Genomic DNA, 17,590 nt, shown 5'->3' on the forward strand with positions numbered 1-17,590 from the left:
GTCAGTAGTCCCCATCTCTCTCTCAATTGTCGATACCCATCCTCACTTACATCTACAGGAGTAATTACCCATAAAAAAACAGGAAGGAAAGCAGTTTTGTTGAGTAGTAAAACACAATCCTGGCTCAGTCATACTTGTGACATGTTCATAAAAGAAAAGTAACAGGAGAAATTACCTCTGTAGAAATTTATAATAAAAATATCCCAGAAGTATTTAGCAACCAAAGGATGATAAGTGAAAGGTAAGTTAACAGTTTTTAATTGTATGCGTTACATTTTTACTAATCATATATTTCTATACATTTGTGCAAAATAAATTAATGTAATTGTTCATAATGCATATTTATGGCCCAAACTCTTCCCTCATTTTAACTTTACATCTCCAAAGTAGTCTGCTCTCATTAACTTCTTAGTAGTTCTGCTCTCACAGTAGGTCATATGATTATTTTTACAAGAGGCAAAGTTAGCTTACAAAATCAAATAGATCAGTGGTTTTAAATTACCAGTTATCATGGGTTATTCTGCAGATGGAGAAACGTCCCTGTCCATTGTATGTCAGTGGAATAAGAAAATGAAATTATTGTGCCATTTCTTAACCAAGATCCAGAGGACATAATACCCTCTGTTTAAGGTACAAATAGGGAGTTCTAAGTTGTCACTTCAGTTTGTGGCAGTCTTGCCCTAATTCCTTGGGCAAATCTCTCCCTCTATGTTGTTTCAATCTCTTGGTCATTTAATGGAAATAAGAATTCCTCCCTTTCTCAAAAGAGTGTTTTTAGAGATAAAGTCTGTTAATGACAAAGAACCACACACATTTTGCTATCAAGGGTTGTATAAAATTATGTTAAAGCCAACCTGAGGGCTTCCATCATCCCTACAGTTGTGTAGAATCCACTGTGCTATAAGAGTCCTCTACACATGCATTTCCCGCCATAAGTTACATGGGGTCTTATGTCTCTCATCCAGGCCTTCCTTGCTGTGTTGAAATAAGATGCTGGAATCTTCACAGCAATTGTGATGTTGCTCACTTATGAAAATGTATAGATTTGAATTTAAGATTTTCAGGCACAAAGATTAAAGGCAGACATATTAAAGAGTTGCCAGTTTAAGTTAGAGGGAGCTGTGGGTGCTCAGCACTTCTCTGATAATGAGGATTTGGTTGTTTACTTGTTCCATTATACTCCTTTCACCATGCAACTAATCCTATCACATCATTGTCTACAGAAATACTCAGACGCTTGGTTTCTTTGCTGTTCTGTATAATTGGGGATGGTGTCACCACGCAGTGAAAAGAGCCACAGAATGCTGTTTTTCAAAGGCATACGCACGCATTTGCACATTTTCTCACTGGGTCATGAATGAATAGTAAGATTATTCTGCCTGTTTCTTTTCCTATTGATAGATAGTTGCTGTTTGTGATATATAGATTTAGGATTATGTGCTATATTATGCAACTCTGCTAGTGAAAGAAACATAACTGTACCCTCTTGCTGGACACAGATTTGGCCATATATCCAGGTCATTAAGATAGGGAAGCTACTAAAGCAACCAGACTCTTCTTCACTAATTTCACAGATTGTCTTTGGAGAATAGCAGAGTGGGACAGAAACTAAAGATACCCATTTATATAACTGGAAATGAAAATGATATAATTAATATCACTTTTCAACTATTCATGATAATGAGCAGACAGGACTGTTTTTGTAAATCAAAAGCATTTTTTTCCCAAACTGAGTAGAAAAGAACCTTTCCTATTACCTTCTTTGCAGTACATCGTGTCTACCAAAAGGTGTTTTATATCAATTAGCCAGTATGTCTTTAAGTCTTTGGTTTTGAAAAAATTATTAGTAGAAGTAAATGCCCTCTAGACAGTTTATAAATGAGAAGTTTCAGCTTTTTGCACAAGTTTGATGAATTACAGAATCCATCCTCACTGCCTGAGTAAGAAAAATCTGGGACTGTGTTCAGTGAAAGACTGACATGACTTGGAGAAGTGAGTCTGCTGCTAGATGCTAATTGCCCACTGTTTGGTGGTTGGTTGATGATGTAGTCAGAATTCCAGGCAATGCCTCTACAGATGCCACAGGCAAAGATGAGGATCGCTGCTCTGGAGGTGTGGCTCCCAGGGTCGGCAGTGTGCTGAGCGCTGCTACTAAAGACTGGGCTGATAGACTGTGTCGGCGGGGTTTATAGGACTTGTAGTCATCTATAGCAATACCAGAGAGTGGGATTAATTTCATCTTCCCCCACCAAAAAAATAAAGGCCTTTTTGATGCCCAAATGGGGATAGGAGGAATTTCAGATAAGGACAGAGGAAAAGGTAACGGACCAAACATAGATGAACTATGCCAGAGAGGGAAGAGCAGAATGATTCTGGAGCATTTTGGTAGTTGTAATCGTGGTGAAGCAATGAGGGAAGTATTGTCTGTAACTTTTGTTGGTGTTCATGTTATTTTGACTTCAGTGCAGGAAATTATTTTGGTTGATGTAAGTGAAGTTTGTGATGAATGTGTATTTTAATGATAGTTCTTAAACATATGGTACCCAGAGGTGAGGGATGGAATGTGTTTGGTTTGCTGGCAGAGGCACTGTGGTTTTGGTGACATGCAGTGGGTTGTTTATTTTGGTAGGTTTGGGTAGCTGGGAGTAGGGGCTACACGGGTGCTTCTGTGAGGAACTGCCAGAAATTTCCCCCATGTCCAGTATAGCCAATGCCAGCCCACGCGGTGCTAGCGCCTCAGGGATACTGTATTTAAGAAGGGGTTATTTATGTATTTAAATAAATGTATTTAAGAAGTGTGATTATGGGTTTTCTCTGGTGGTCGTCCCTGTTTCCATCTCAGAGACGGCGGAGCTTGATTCCGCCAGTCTCTTTCTGAAACTCCCCGATGCTCCTTCATCTCTTCGCTCGCAGCACTACCAGCAGTATGAGCTAATCAGCCTCCTCGGCCACCGCTCGATCCGCTCCTCCCGCGCTGCCACCCGCTCCCTGGGACAGGCTCTGGCACCTGGGCGGCGGCGTGTTCCCATGGCAGCTCTGTCGAGGGGCCACGGCCGTTCTGGCGAGTGCCGAGGACGTGACTTTGTACCCGTCCCGTTGGGGGAGCGCCGGGCGGTGGCCGGGAGCGCCTTCGGACCCGCAGGGGCGGACGGACGGCGCGCCCCGCTTGAAGCTCTCGTAGCAAGCTTCAGGGAGTGCCCCTGGCTGTGGGAATGCCGTGAGCTCCAGAGAAGTCACAACTTCCGCTTCCGAAAGGTGCAGTGAAAATACTTGCGTCCGTCTGTAAGGAACTATTTTAAATGTGTAGCATTACACCACAGACATCTCGGACAGCATACATACTGAATGCTTCTTTACAGTTTGACGTCATTAGCAGAGAGTGGTTGCCTTTTCGTTAATATATATGAGTCTGGTTTAATTATTGCAAAGGGAATTAGTGCCCAGTGCTTTAGTGCCCCTCACAAAGTCAGTGCTTGCTTGACACATTTGAGAATGGAGGGTGAGGATGATCTGTTCCAAGAAGGGACAAAATGTGGCCATGCCCGCTCGGAGCGGCTCAGTGAGAAGTTGTGACTCAGAAGCATCCTCTGAATCATATTCCCCCCGAGCTTTAGCGTTGCACAAGTGGGGAGTGTGCCATCAGACCCTGCCAGAGCACGTTCCTTCCTTCGTGTCCAGCCAGCTCCCTGTGCTGACACAGAAGGGAGCAGAATGACGATTATGTTTCTTTCTGACCCAAATTCCCTCCACTTCTCCACTTGCTCGTGGAAGGAAATAATTTCTCTTCAAGGCTGGCTCATTAATTTAGTGCCCTTAGCACAGCTTTGAGGAAGGGTGGCATAGAATGTAGGAATGCCTTACTACTTCCATGCAGAACTCTGTAACCATCAGATGTCCAGAGTACAGTTTATCTGCTGATGTGTAGGTAGGTGAGACATTCTACTTACTTGTCAGCTCTGAAACTAATGCTTGTTCCTTGCACACTCACTTTTCATCCTATAGGAGGTAAATCTGTCACAGTGAGAAATTATATCAGCAACACATACATGACTTGCAAAGGACCATTCAAGTTTGATTCCCAGCGGACTTGGCAATAATCACCAATATGATTAGACAAATCTGAGTTCTTATGCATTTTTAAGCAAATGAGTTGCACTCACACAAAAACAAAAATAAACTTTTTGTCAGTTAAATTTAAGAATTAAGACTAGCATAATCAAACAACCAGCCAATCAGCTGATTAAGCTCTGCAATGACTTCTAACAGATTCAGGCAGCAGATTTTGCAGATGAACAGTGATTTACCTGTAAATAAAATTGAGTTTAAAGTACTCATTTGTTAATATTAGATCAGCTAGCAATGCAAAGATCCATTGTTCTTGAGGTCTAAACAGGTTAATGATTCTGGTAGGCAACTAGGAATCAAGCACTGAGAATTCCTAATTTGGTAGCAACAGTAATTCTTCGTGAAGCCTGGCAGTGAATGGCATTTTTTTTATTTATTGGTTTATGAAGAAGGAAAATCTATAGTAAATAGGATAGTGTGTGTTGAAATAGGTTATTTCAGTCTTAAACATCTATAGTTCTCTAGTGAAATTTTCAGAGGGCTTTACCTGAACCATTTACTTAAGGGACAAATTATGCCCCTGGAAAGAGGAAATATATAAGGAAATACCAATTTGCTCAGTTTAGCCTGTAGGACAGCTTGGGTGAGTAGGTCTCACCAACAGAGATATAGATTGTACAATCTAATTTTAAGTATGTAACTTGAAATTCCATTCTGTATGATCGTTACACCTGCATTTGTTCTTCAGAAAGAGCTTTCACAGATTCACAAGCAGTTTTCGCAACAACTAAAACTTTTTACTAAAGAAAGTAATTAATAGTAAAGCCAGGAGAAAAGTCACATGGCAATAAACTGGAAGGACAGGAGATTGTTGCTGAGTGTTTTCTGCCTCCTGATATTCAATTGTTATTCTTGCTAATCTATGCTTGCCAAACTTTACTTTCCATTGCTTTTTCTTAAAATTAAGAATAGAGTGATTAATGAGTTATCACAATCATAAACATTATAATGTGCCAGTGTTTTTTTTTTTTCAGGAAGCTAGCATTCATTCTGTAAGATAAAGCTTTAGGGTGTAGAAGTAAAACTGATAAAACTGATCTCATCTGTTTTTATGGCTGACATATAATGAGACCAGTGAACAAGGCTTAGTCTGCTTCTATGGGATTAACCATAGTTTTTTGGAGCTCTGGGAAGAAACATTATCTATAGTGCCTTTCTAAGTAGCTGTGACGTCATTTATATTATTTATTTTACATTCTATTTTTTTTACTACATCAGTATAGACTAAACCAATGCTTTTTGGTACTGATGCATCTTGGACAACGGGGCAATTTTGCCCTATAAATGTGGCTTGATGTGAGTGAGAATAGGGGAGAGGAAAGAGTGTGTGTAAATATGTTGTATCAGGGCAGAATCAATCAATGCTTTTCAAGACTTCCCTTACTACTGTGCTATCAGTAATAGAACATTCTGTTATTTAGAACTGCTATCAGTTCAATGTTATTTCTGTGTATTGGTACAATATACAATATTAATATTTAGCATAATACTTAGCACAATTACCACAACATAATAAATAAATTAATAAATAATACAGTAACAGTGAATCTCTAAATTATATTACATACTAGATTAGAACAGGTTTACATATTTATTTTTCAGAAAGACATTTGATATATTTTGAAATAAAGTATTTTTTCATTATTTTTAATTAAGCCTTTCCAAAACTATCATAAGATTCCTGAAGACAAAATGTGCAGGGTATTCATTTGCATCACTTCATTTCATAGCAATGTATTTCTTATCTTCAGGCTGTGTATAAAGGAGTAGTGTACAGAAAATGTCAAAATTCTTACTAACGATCTGTTCTTGCTTCCTCAATCATATTCTAAAGTGTTAATGTTCCAAATCTCAATTATTTTGAATCTTGCAAAGAAGATGTGGTATTGGATGCTAATCCCTTCAATAATAAAGTATGGTATGACATAATCAAACTGTCTTTCATACAGTTTAATTAACACATTATGTTCCAAATAGGTTTATAGAATTCATTACTATTTGCATGGGTAGTTACAGAACAAAATCTAGGGTATACATATAAATGACATAAGTTTAAAGAATGAACAAGTGCAGCAGATATTACTCCTATATTTATTCTTATTTGCATATTTGAATGCCTATTGTTAGTTAATAATAAGTAGATGGCAGTTTTCAAATAAGTCAGACTGAAAGCAAGTGGTGAGTAAGTGTGCAGGAAAAGTTGTATTTGATGGAATTCCTTCACACAGTGATTGCTCATTTGAGGAGTACTGGCCATAGTACCTTCTCTAGAAAATAAATGAAATAAAAGTAAATAACACAACATTTCTCCTGAAAATCTTTTAGTGACATTATTATTTTAGGTTTAATAAAGACAGGAGTATTGGCTTGTTCTTTACTGTACTATGAATAGAAAATGTGCTAGAGCCTTCTGATTCCCCAGTAAAACAGCAGCACGAGTCAAAGGGTTTGAAAAAAAGAAAAACTAGTAAGGACAGCCTTTATGGGAAGGTAACTATACTATTAGGAGACGGGAACAAATGCAGGCTTTGTACAGGTGGAAATAACTCAAAATGTCCTTAGAGCAACACTAATTTGCCATAACTGACCAGTGGATTGGGTCATCCTCTTTCTCAGGAAGCTCACCACTCTTAGCCTTCACATTATTTTTACATTCTTCTCTTTGGATCCATATGAAAGCATTAATAGAGTTGAGTGGTTCAGAGAAAAGTCACATTTCTTCTATACTGTCTCTTGTGGGTTTTTTCTCCAAAAAGCATTAGGGTGGTATTGCTGTCTAGGGAGACAGTTTGGGTTAGTATATTTATTAAGTTTAAAGTTTACATTTATAGATTGACACAAAAAAAAAACAACCTAAGCCTTTTGATGTCTAGATTTTTTATCTCTGACATAATTAATGAATTAAGAGCACAGTTCAACTGATTGTTCCGTGTACTCAGAGTTTATTAAACTCAGCCTGCTAACCCTGACATTTCTCCTTGGCTAAGGGAAAAAATGTAAATCAATGTTCAGGCAGTTCTAATTTCTTTCATTGTAAAACCCAGTTCTATACTGGAGAAGGTAGACCTAGTCAATAATTTGCTCAGATACAGAGAGCTTTTCTTTCAGGAATTTGCACTGAAGTTAACTGCACCATTTGAAGTTATACCCAGATACTCGATGTAAAACAATTTACATCTGACTCAGAGCAGCTCAGTGCAAGAAAACAGTGACTAATCTCTTTGCAGAACCAAGGCTTTGCAACTTTGCTCTGAGTCATCATGACAGCTCTAAGTGCCTTGATTTAGTGCAGAAATAAATATATTTAAACAGAGTGCTCACTTTCAAAACAAACATTACTTCTGGTCCCTTCAAAGTGACCTCATTAACCCTATTTTACAGCAAAGTGTCACTGATATGCAGGGTAATTTCAAATCTCTAGAAGACTTAACGTGGAGCCCAAGAAGTTAAGGGAAAATATGGATGAAAGAAGGAAGGCAAAAATATTTTCTTACCAATTAAGAGTGCCACACAAAGAGAGTGGGAGCAGGCATTTGGCTAGTAGAAAGAATGGAACTGAAAGAATAAAATGGGAATTGGTGGCATTAGACTGCGTAGGGAAGAGGTAAGAGAGATCTTTAGAAGTTTGCCTGTTCCAAACATATTTTAGCCACCCTTAATTATTCCATCACATTCTAAGATCAAATAAATAAATAACTAAAATAAACAGTAACATTAATTGTATGTTATTTGGCAATTCTCTTTGTGTTACAAATTTATGTTCCTCTTGTCTTTATGCTGCTATCTTAATAGTAAATATTAGTACAAGTGGAGCCAGAATCTCTTCTGAAATTGATGAGTGGTTTGTGACTTTGTTTTCCAGAGCTGCTTTACCTCAATGTAATGAGTTCAGGTCTGCTAGTGGGTCTGTGTAGTAATGCCCAATATCCATGCACAAGACATCTTCACTAGGAAGCAAGTATTTCAGAAAAGAAAAGAGCATTCATATCCAACTTATAAACATAAATTATGGGTATCTAAATTAATAGATTTAATCATTAATAGATTTAGTCATTAGGTAATCAGTGAGTATATTATAGGGCTTGAGGAAATAACTTGGTTTCTTAGACATACTGCTACATCTCTGTAATTAATATATATATAGGTATTGAAAAAGATTTTTATAGTAATAGTCTCATTTAGTGTCTCATTTCATACAGGCTGCAATTGCTGCAATAGTGGTAAAAGTACATAAATCTAAAAAAACTTCTGAAATTAACAATGTCTTGTTCTTTGAGTCACAAAATTAGCAAGAACAATTATTTTAATGTTAAGAAAGGATGTTAGTTTAAATGCTTTTTTTGCTTGAAGAAGGATCATGTGTTATCTCAGAGACTGAGCAGATTTGGGCCTAGTCTGTACTTGAATGGAGGATGTGTAACAAAAATTCATCTTATTACTAGAAAGGATGTCCATGGTTGGGTAAGTTTGATGGTTATCACTGAGTCAGTCCAGCAGTCATGCCTGCTCTGGTGTTAAGGAAATATTTGTACTGATTTGAAAGCAAAACCAATGAGAGACTCCAACTCAGTAATACAATTTAATAAGAAAAAAAAAAAAAAGATAAAAAATAAAATACATGCAATAATACAAAAAAACCCACTGACAGAGTCAGAATACAACCTGACACCCTGTCAGTCAGGGTGTTGGTAGCAGTCCAATTAAATGGTGGCTGCATCCTCCTGGATGACAGATGGGGTTCAGTTGAAGCAGTGCTCCTGTAGAAGGTGCAGTTTTCCTCCCAAGATCCAGTGATGATGTGGAAAGGGTCCGACTTTCCTCTGAGATTCAGTGGAAAGAGGCTGCTTTGGTGTTCCAAACCCCAGTTTTTTATCTGGGTAGGAAAGGCTTGGCTCCTGCCCCTGGCTGGAGCATCTCCCAATGGGATGATGTAATCTTATCAGTCACACAATAGGACTTAATGGCCCATTAACAGAATATATCTTCTGGAGGAAGGATGGGTTGTGAAAAGATAACGATGATCATCCCCCTGATCTTATCAGATGGCACATCAGCAGAGGATATCTCCCACAGAGATAAGGATCACCACCCCTCCCACATTTCAACAGATGGTGATAGAATACACATTTTTGCATTGTACCCCAGGACAACATTTCAGTCTTGGAATTGGATCCCAGATTCATTCAGTGGTTAGGTTAAATTAGGATCCACAGTGTGTGGCATTACATTTAGGAAAGCTTTTTGTCTTGAATTTTCAGCTGTATTCCCATAACAACAATAGGAAATGTGCAAAGTTTGACACTGGGATACAGTGTTAAAATAATGTAAATATACATCAGGTATTTTGAATGTTTGATACCTTTCCTTTCATCTTCAGCATAAGTCAGTAGGAGAATGTGGTCCTCATTACAGTTTCCCTGTCTGCTGATCTCTTTGTTGCTCATAGATTTTTTACTTGTAAAAAAATGTAGAGAAAAATTGATAAAAAGTTTTTATAATAAGGAAATGTTCATTGTATTACATCTACAATACAAATATAAACGCCAAAAATGATGCTTCAAATGAGCTGAAAATAAAGAATTGTAGAAAACTGAAGAAGATAAAAGGAGAATAATGGCAGCACTGACAAAAAATTGATGGTATTTGTGCAGAATGAATCAAAAAATTATTTAGTCTATTAGCCTATTACTTCAGACAAATACAAGAAAGATAGACTTGTACAAGGAGAGTATAATAATTGCACTTTTGAAATTGCATTCTGTCTGCTTCAAAATTTCCTCCAAATATGACAATTAGGATGTGATGTAAAATTCACCTTTGTGGATACACACGTTTAGAACCACATTGTGGTCCCAAAATTATAATTGTTTTTATTAGATTGAAATTTATTTTTTCTTGTTTTTCCAAAGCTTCTTTGGAATCCATAAGATTCCAAATTTAATTTCTGTTGATGGTTCGCTCTGTCAGTGGCATAGCTATCAACCTTTCACACATAAAAAAATATATTAATTTAACATTAACATTGCTGAAGATAAAAGGGAAAGTTAATTTTTGAAACTTGGGAAAATAAAATTTGCATGGATTTTTTCAATATAAAATCCCTTCTTCTATTCCCCTTTATTTTGCTGCTATTGATTAATTCAAAACCCTTTTACCTTTATCCAGAAATCTCATGCTCCTACTCAGTTGTGAAATACATGTTCTGCTGTTTCATTACAGTTCTCTGTCTTGAAAACATCTTTTCAGTAGTTGTCAGAGTAAATGCCCTATTATTGAGTCCATGAGGCACCCAGCCATGCCAGTGTGTCTAGGTCTGAAAAGCACTGCTTTAGAGGAATTTGGCTTTTACTTACACAAGACTCCGAATGCTATGATCCAGAAAGCTGATGTGTCTGGAAATTGCCCATTCATGAAACAATGTTGCACTTCTCTTTAGATTAGAAGCCGAAAGAAACTATAATGGATAGTTACAAGGTCTGCAAAGTAGTTTGCCTGCTCGTGAGAACAAGATTTAAATGTCATTCATGAAGTTAACATTATTATCTATCATGAATCTGAAGATTTAAAAAGCAGAATAGTGTTTCATAATATCTTTGGGGAATAGTCTCAGAAATATATCTGCAATTAGAAATAATTTCCTGATGGCTTTGGTGTTTTCTGGAAAGATTGTATAATCTGTTGATAATGAGTTGTTGGATTATAGTCACACTTAAATCACTTAAACTATCTTTACCTCTCATGTGGAAAATGAAACAAGGTATTTTTAGAGGAGTTTTAATGTGTTTCCAAATTTTGGGGTGAAGTAACTTGCAATAGAGTAGAAAAAATGTTACTTTGGGTAGGTTTTTTTTCACAGAAAGTCTTACTCTATTTCATGGGAGAGCTGACAGAGATTAGTTTTCAAATGAATATCAGATAATATTCTGCAACAACAACATGTCGTGATATTTTTTAAACAATTACCTGCTGGAGTACTGAAGAAGTACATAAAACAAAGACAACTGTCCTAGGGTGATGTTATAGTGTTTGTATCTCCAATCGTGTGTTCTGTTTATGCTTGGTATTATGTCCTGTGCTTTCAGGACTGAATCTGAAAGTGAAGCTTTGTTTTGTCCTGTTATCAACTGGCTCACCTCCCCCATGGTCTGTGTTTAGGAGAGGCTGGCTGGTTTTGCTGGCTTGCTTGCAGGCTTGCTCTCTCGCTTCTGCCTCTTTTTCTTTGCTTTGCCCTTGCTTTTGCTTATTAGTTAGTTTAGCTAGGCAGTCCAATTTTTTCCCTGGACTGTTTTTTTTTTCTTTCCCTTTCCTGAATACCATCTGAACCTGTTCCGGACGGGGACCTGGGAAACACCAAGAAACACTGGGAGTCTGCATTCTGTGACCTGCAGCAGTCATCCCCCAGCGCCGGAGACTGATAACTGGGCGACCACTGGCCGCAGAGACTTTCTGAGTTTGTCATCCCTTGGTGAAAAAGTTTTTTTGTCAGCTGGTATTGTTTTTTTTTGTGCTGGGGAGTGGTTTCGCTTGTTAAATAAACATGTTCTTTTTCCACTCCTCTCTGAGGAAATTATTCCCGAACCCGGTGGTGGGGGGGAGGAGTCGTGAGGGTTTGCTGTCTGGGGGCTCCTTCCGGAGGTTTTCCCCCCAAAATTTGCCCTAAACCAGGACGTAAGCATAAGGCTGCTCATATTTGCATGGGCAAGCCAAAATATGTGTTTAATTGCAATAATTCTCAAAGTTCTTGTAAATAAGTATTACATTTCTTAGGTAAACATGCTTGATTTTTTAAATCCAATTATAAATGTAAATATTTTTACTACTCACAGAGTTATTAGAGTTCTCTGCTTATGTCTACAGTCCTGTACTAGAACTGCTGGGAGTGAATTGCTGCATGGCTCAAGCACTGCTGTTTTGGGAGTGGATGCAGCCTGAACTGCAAGGTCAGGGTGGAGTCGTGTGCTTCTGCATGCTTGTTTTCTATTTGCAAGCATTGGAAAGAGAAATCAGTCTTACACTTTTAGAGCAAAAAGGGAGGGAAAGTTGTGCTTTCATTGCAAAGAAGTTACTTACAGTATGAGCAACTTCCTTGTGAGACTGAGCTGCGTAGTAAATCTAGAGCAGCTTAGTGGAAAGAAAGATCACTTGACAGAGACAGGAAATACTTTGAAATATACATTTATGTTTCATTAAAAGTTTTGTATCTTGAAACTGGATATTTCTGTCTGTTTTTCACCTGCCTTATCTCTGAACTTTAGTGCTTTCATGCAAATATGATAGTGTATGCTTTATGTAGGATCATATTTGTGAAATGATTTCTTGATTAATGTTACAGGAAATATTTCTAAAAGTTTGACAAGCTCCCTACTGGTTAGGATCTCAAAGCAGTGAAAGCTGGTGATGTGTAAAGCTTCTTTGATGAAAGTCAGATAAAAATTTATTCAAAACTGAAGAATAGGTGACAAAGACTAACTTTTTGATTCCAATACAGTAGGAAAACCTACCCTGTTAAATCTCAGATAAGAACTGTATTTTTCACAAGCATCTTCTAAAACTTTACACCCGTGGATGTTTGCTTATATGAAGTCTGAACTTGTTTGTCTAAAGTCTTATGCAAAAATTGGTGCACTCATTATTTCCATAGCTGCTGGTAAATTTTTGGACTTGCTGTTGAATCTATAGAATCCTAAAATAATTGGTTATGATCTGTCTGTACAAATTGGAATGTTTGTGCATATGTAACAACTGATGCATGAAAATATTAAGATGAAATTGCATTTAGATGTTAGACTTAAATATTTAGAATTGTAAAAAGGAAAGATAGAGGTTTTGGTAAGTGGCTTTCTTTTGTCTGTGATCCCATGCATTTAGGGTTTAATTTGAAGAGGATAAAGGGTGTTAGAGTCTGCCTGTGTAAACAGAAGCAAGTAAGAATGCCAAGGATTTATACATTTCTCCAAATTTTAAAGCATCTAACAGAGCTATTCTTCTGACTTACCAGAAAAGGCAAGATTTTGACCCTTTGGACTGCCAAAGGGTCTTTAATAAGAGAGACTTCCCTTTTGAGCATTACCTGACCGAAAGGTGCTGGCACCATTGAGTCAACACAACTGTCCTGGCTTGTTTTTTAAAATATTTGTAGGGAGTTCACATGCGATAAGCTGACAACCAAGAATGAGACTCTAGAAATGTGTTGTTTGAAAACTTGTGTCTCACATGCAAGAACAAGGTTTTGTAGGAATACCAGCAGGCACTAAGTTCATGAGTCAATAGACTGGGCAGGAGTGCAGCCTGCTGTAGGCACGGGACAGCAGCAGAGCATTCCAGAAGTCAACTGCTTGCTGTGGCTTTATAAAATATTTCAGAATTTGCAAGAGTAACTGAATCCAGAAGCACAATTTCTTTTTAACTTTTTTTTTTTTTTTTAAGTCTCTTTTTTATTAACTAAAAAACTGGATGTTTACACCAAGGCAGCTCTGGTGCAACAATATTTATATCTGTTGTGGCCTGTTTCCACTGGCTGTGTAACAACAATAAAGTAATGAGAAACATGCTAGCTCAAGATCCATAGAACCCAGTCTGGTTCTATGGACCTTTAACTAGTATATTAGTTAGGATGTATATACTCCCAAACATAAATAATTATATAAAAGATCAGCAAAAGTCTTAATTGTGAAAATATGTTAACAGCACGTAAGAATGTAATTGTAAACTCTCTGGGGCAGTTTTTATTCAGGCAAAACTGAATGGTTTTCTGATCTTCTATAGACAATAAATTGCTAATAGATCTACTAAAATTCATATAAACAAATCTGTAAACTAAATTAAGATCAATATAAACAATTTAAATCAACAGAGATCTTTGACTTTTTATTTCCTTTTAGGTTCTATGTAAAGATGGACAAATCTAATTTTGAGAGCTGTTAGGGAGATCCTATCTCATATTCTATGGATGTCTAGAAAACCCAGCACTTACACCTTATAAAGTAAACTTAATTCACAAAGCTGCTGTGCTCAGCTCAGACATGCTGATAGGCTCAGTCCCTTCAAAATCTTTAAATTTGTTTTATTACTAATTACTTTTCCAACAGGTCAGCTGTATCAAAGCACTATTTGCCTAATAGTGAACTGAATAAGTAATTTATTGTCAGTCAATAGAAAAGAGTGGCATTTCAATGCTGTATTTATCTTGCATTCAATCACTGGAATTAAAAATGTTATATTAATCTATATTAAATATATTAAATGTTATAATAATATGTTTATAATCGATAAAGTAGAAAATATTTCTATCCTGTCTTGAGAAAAACTGTATTTTTGTTTCTGCCGAAAGATGATACATGTCCCTAATTATAATAACATACTTTTTCTTTCTTCCATCCTATTGGCAAGTAATGATCATTTCATGCAATTTATTAACTTTTAAAATATCATTTATCCTATTAGAGAGCAAACTGTTTACAGTTAAAACCTTTAGGCTAAAATCAGTTGCAGATAATTGTATTTTAATAGACTGGTTTTTATGATTAACTGTAAATAGTGGCTTAGTGTAAAAGGTGCTACATTCCTTGAAATACCTCTTCCTTTTTTCTTTGCTTTACTTTTACATCTTTGCTTGAAACTAAACTGTTAACTGTATATTTTCAGTTTTGAAAACTAAACTATAGGAAGGAAGAAAGAAATTACCATGGTATTTTTTGCCTGTCTTTTCTAGAAAGGGTAAAAATTATCTGTGAAATTATTACATTTCTAGAGCATAGAAATTCATCATTCTTGATTTTTTTTTTTTACTTCTGTAGCAATTTAGCAGGAACGGTAGGACTAAATAAAGCCAATCTTTTGATATATGAGGCATAACATTTCTTGACTAATTGGTCACAAGTCTTTGTTCTTCATCTGCCACGATTCTTTACTTTATGATCTCCCATTTAAATGTTAACCTGGGCTGGTAGTGTTTCATTCCTGGGCTCAAATGGAGTTGACCGCTTTTTTTTGGAGAAGAATTACTGCTCAAATTTCCATCCTTAGATCCACAGAAAAAAACTGGCTCAAACTCTTGCAGGATTAATAATTAAAGTACAATAAATGAGCGAACTTCTGTTGTTTTCTTCATTTGCAATGTCTCACGTCTATGAAACATGTTAGGTCAGACCAATGTAGCAGGAGATGCAAACATTCAGCAACAGAACAGCATCTGAGATGCAAATCTTAGCTGTACTGTAACTGTGATTTAAGAACACACATAAATGTGAATACAATTTTTAGTTGTGGATTGGATCAGTGTACTCAACCAGTTTTTCGCAAAAATGGGATGAAGAATTGTAAGCACAGGACGCGACTGTATCTTCTTCTTTATTTGTACTGCTATGGTAAGAGTCTCAATGAATATAATAAATATAATATAATAAGTATAATAAATATCATATCATATCAAAAGAATGCACATTAATAATAACTTACCAATTAATATATTAATATTAATAATTATTTTAAATTGAGATAATAGGAAAGTAAGAAGATTTTTAATACCAACATTCCACTAAAAATAGTTGATACAGTGTTCTATTACTGTTTCTAAAATAAAAATTACATAGTGATTACCTATTGATTGATTTGGAATCCCACAATAGGCAAAATTTTTACTAACTGAATTACTAATTTCACTGCAAGGATTCAAAAACAGACTCTAGATTGATTTTAATATTCACTTGCCCTAGAGCTTCAGAAAATGAATGAAAATAGAAGAGATAATCTGTGGAGTTATGTTAGGTGCGACAGCGTAGAGTCTGAGACAGAAGATGCTACACTCTGTAATCCACGTGACAAAAGCCTTTATTCAGTTCTGACCTCGCTTTATATACCCCTTTCAATGTTCCCGGGTAAACGTCTGTGACTGGCTCCCAGGTCAGGCTGCTCAGCCCGCTGACCAATAGCTCTCTGCAGCCAGGGCTGGAACTCATTGGATTAAATCCTTGTCTGTCTCCAATTTTGTCCTATCTCTGTTCTTTGGGGGCCTGCCTTTTAAGCCAGGCTGCTTATCCAGTCAGTGGTCAGATTAACTGCCCAGTACAAGCCAGCTTGCACTGTGACAGAGTTATGGAGATTGTTAAGCAGCCAGCTCCAGTACTAATACAAGTGGGTAGAAATAAAGCCATTTAAGCAAGAGTAGTGAGCCAGGTATGCTGTGCCATACAAGTGTGTAGATACACTGGTCTGGGAAAGCAGAAGCTTTCCCAGGAACTTGGAGGAAAACAGAAAGGAAAGAATCTTAAACAATATGCATCTGCTACTGTTACAGAATGTGTATTGTGAGAACTCTTGTTTATAGTGAAAACATCTGTGCAAGAGGTGTTGCCTGCTCTCACCAAAGAGCTGTATTCTACTCTTGGTTTAGCGATCTAGTGTATATAAGGGAATCTAGTCTTAAAATAAACTGCCCTTTTCCTATCTTGAGAAGATACCGTGTCGCTGTTCCCTTTGCTGTTCCAACAGCTAATCTGATAGCTAACAGTGACACAAGTGGATGAGAGAAACATAGCATAAATGAAATTTTTAAAAATCTAAAAACATGGCTGTGAACAAATGCATGTACATGTCTCCTGTGTTTTCTAATGTCTTTTCACAGTTCATTTACTCATTAATGTAAAAGTAATGGGATATAGAGGATGGCACATGACAGAAATATTAGCATTCATATAGTGGTGGTTTTTACAGAATGGCCTACCAAGGCTTTTGCTGTTTCCAAAGTGTGTTTAGGAAGCAAAACCATCCTGATTTAAATTGTTATTCCTTCCTGAATACTCTGTTTTTTACCTGCCATTGTGCGAATTGATCTAGTTCTCATGATTTCTTTAAATAATTTACTCTCCTTGGTATGAACACAGTGCAGCTTTGGGTAATTAATCCAGATAGCTGTAAACCAGGTAGAGTTGAATCAATAATAATTTGACATATCCTCTTCTGAAGTGTGATATGAATTGTAAAAAGTAACCCTGATGAATGGTGTTCCACAGCATATTAGCAATTTTCCTCTCCATTTCATAGTTTTGTGATCGCATTTCCTACAATCAAACGTAGGTAATTTTTGCAGGTCATCAATTTATTTGTATGCCATTCTCCTCATTCATAAGTAATATTCAAACATCAAGTACTGGTTTTGCTTGTGCAGCAGGACAATGCAGCTTTGATATTCAGCCATTCTCATCCTAAACTAGCTGTGTGCTCATTAAAAATGGTTCAGATTCAATTCATTACTTTGTGGTCATTCAGGTCAGGCACCAGCCAGCTGTTCAGTGTGGTGGTGAATACATGTGTAGGAGAGGGGAAGTTCGTGGGACAGAGGGAGTTACATGAGTTCCCTTAAACTCTGGCCTTGTAAACAGAGCTTGGTTCTGCGTACTGATTTCATCAGGCAGCCAATGTCAACACTGACATTTTCAGTCTATTTCTTTTATGTCACATTAGTGGA

At 36.8% G+C, this 17,590-nt stretch overlaps 1 long non-coding RNA gene across 1 annotated transcript; it reads left to right on the forward strand.

Moving 5' to 3' along the window:
* The first annotated feature begins 3,198 nt into the window (after positions 1–3,198).
* LOC148222173 (uncharacterized) lies at positions 3,199–15,216 on the forward strand. Its single transcript, XR_015806802.1, has 2 exons — positions 3,199–12,065; positions 12,458–15,216. It is a non-coding gene; the product is annotated as an uncharacterized LOC148222173 (long non-coding RNA).
* Positions 15,217–17,590: the final 2,374 nt, after the last annotated feature.

The sequence above is a fragment of the Sturnus vulgaris genome, chromosome 14 (assembly GCF_052056855.1).
Source record: "Sturnus vulgaris isolate bStuVul1 chromosome 14, bStuVul1.hap1, whole genome shotgun sequence".
NCBI classification, from domain to species: Eukaryota; Metazoa; Chordata; class Aves; order Passeriformes; family Sturnidae; genus Sturnus; species Sturnus vulgaris.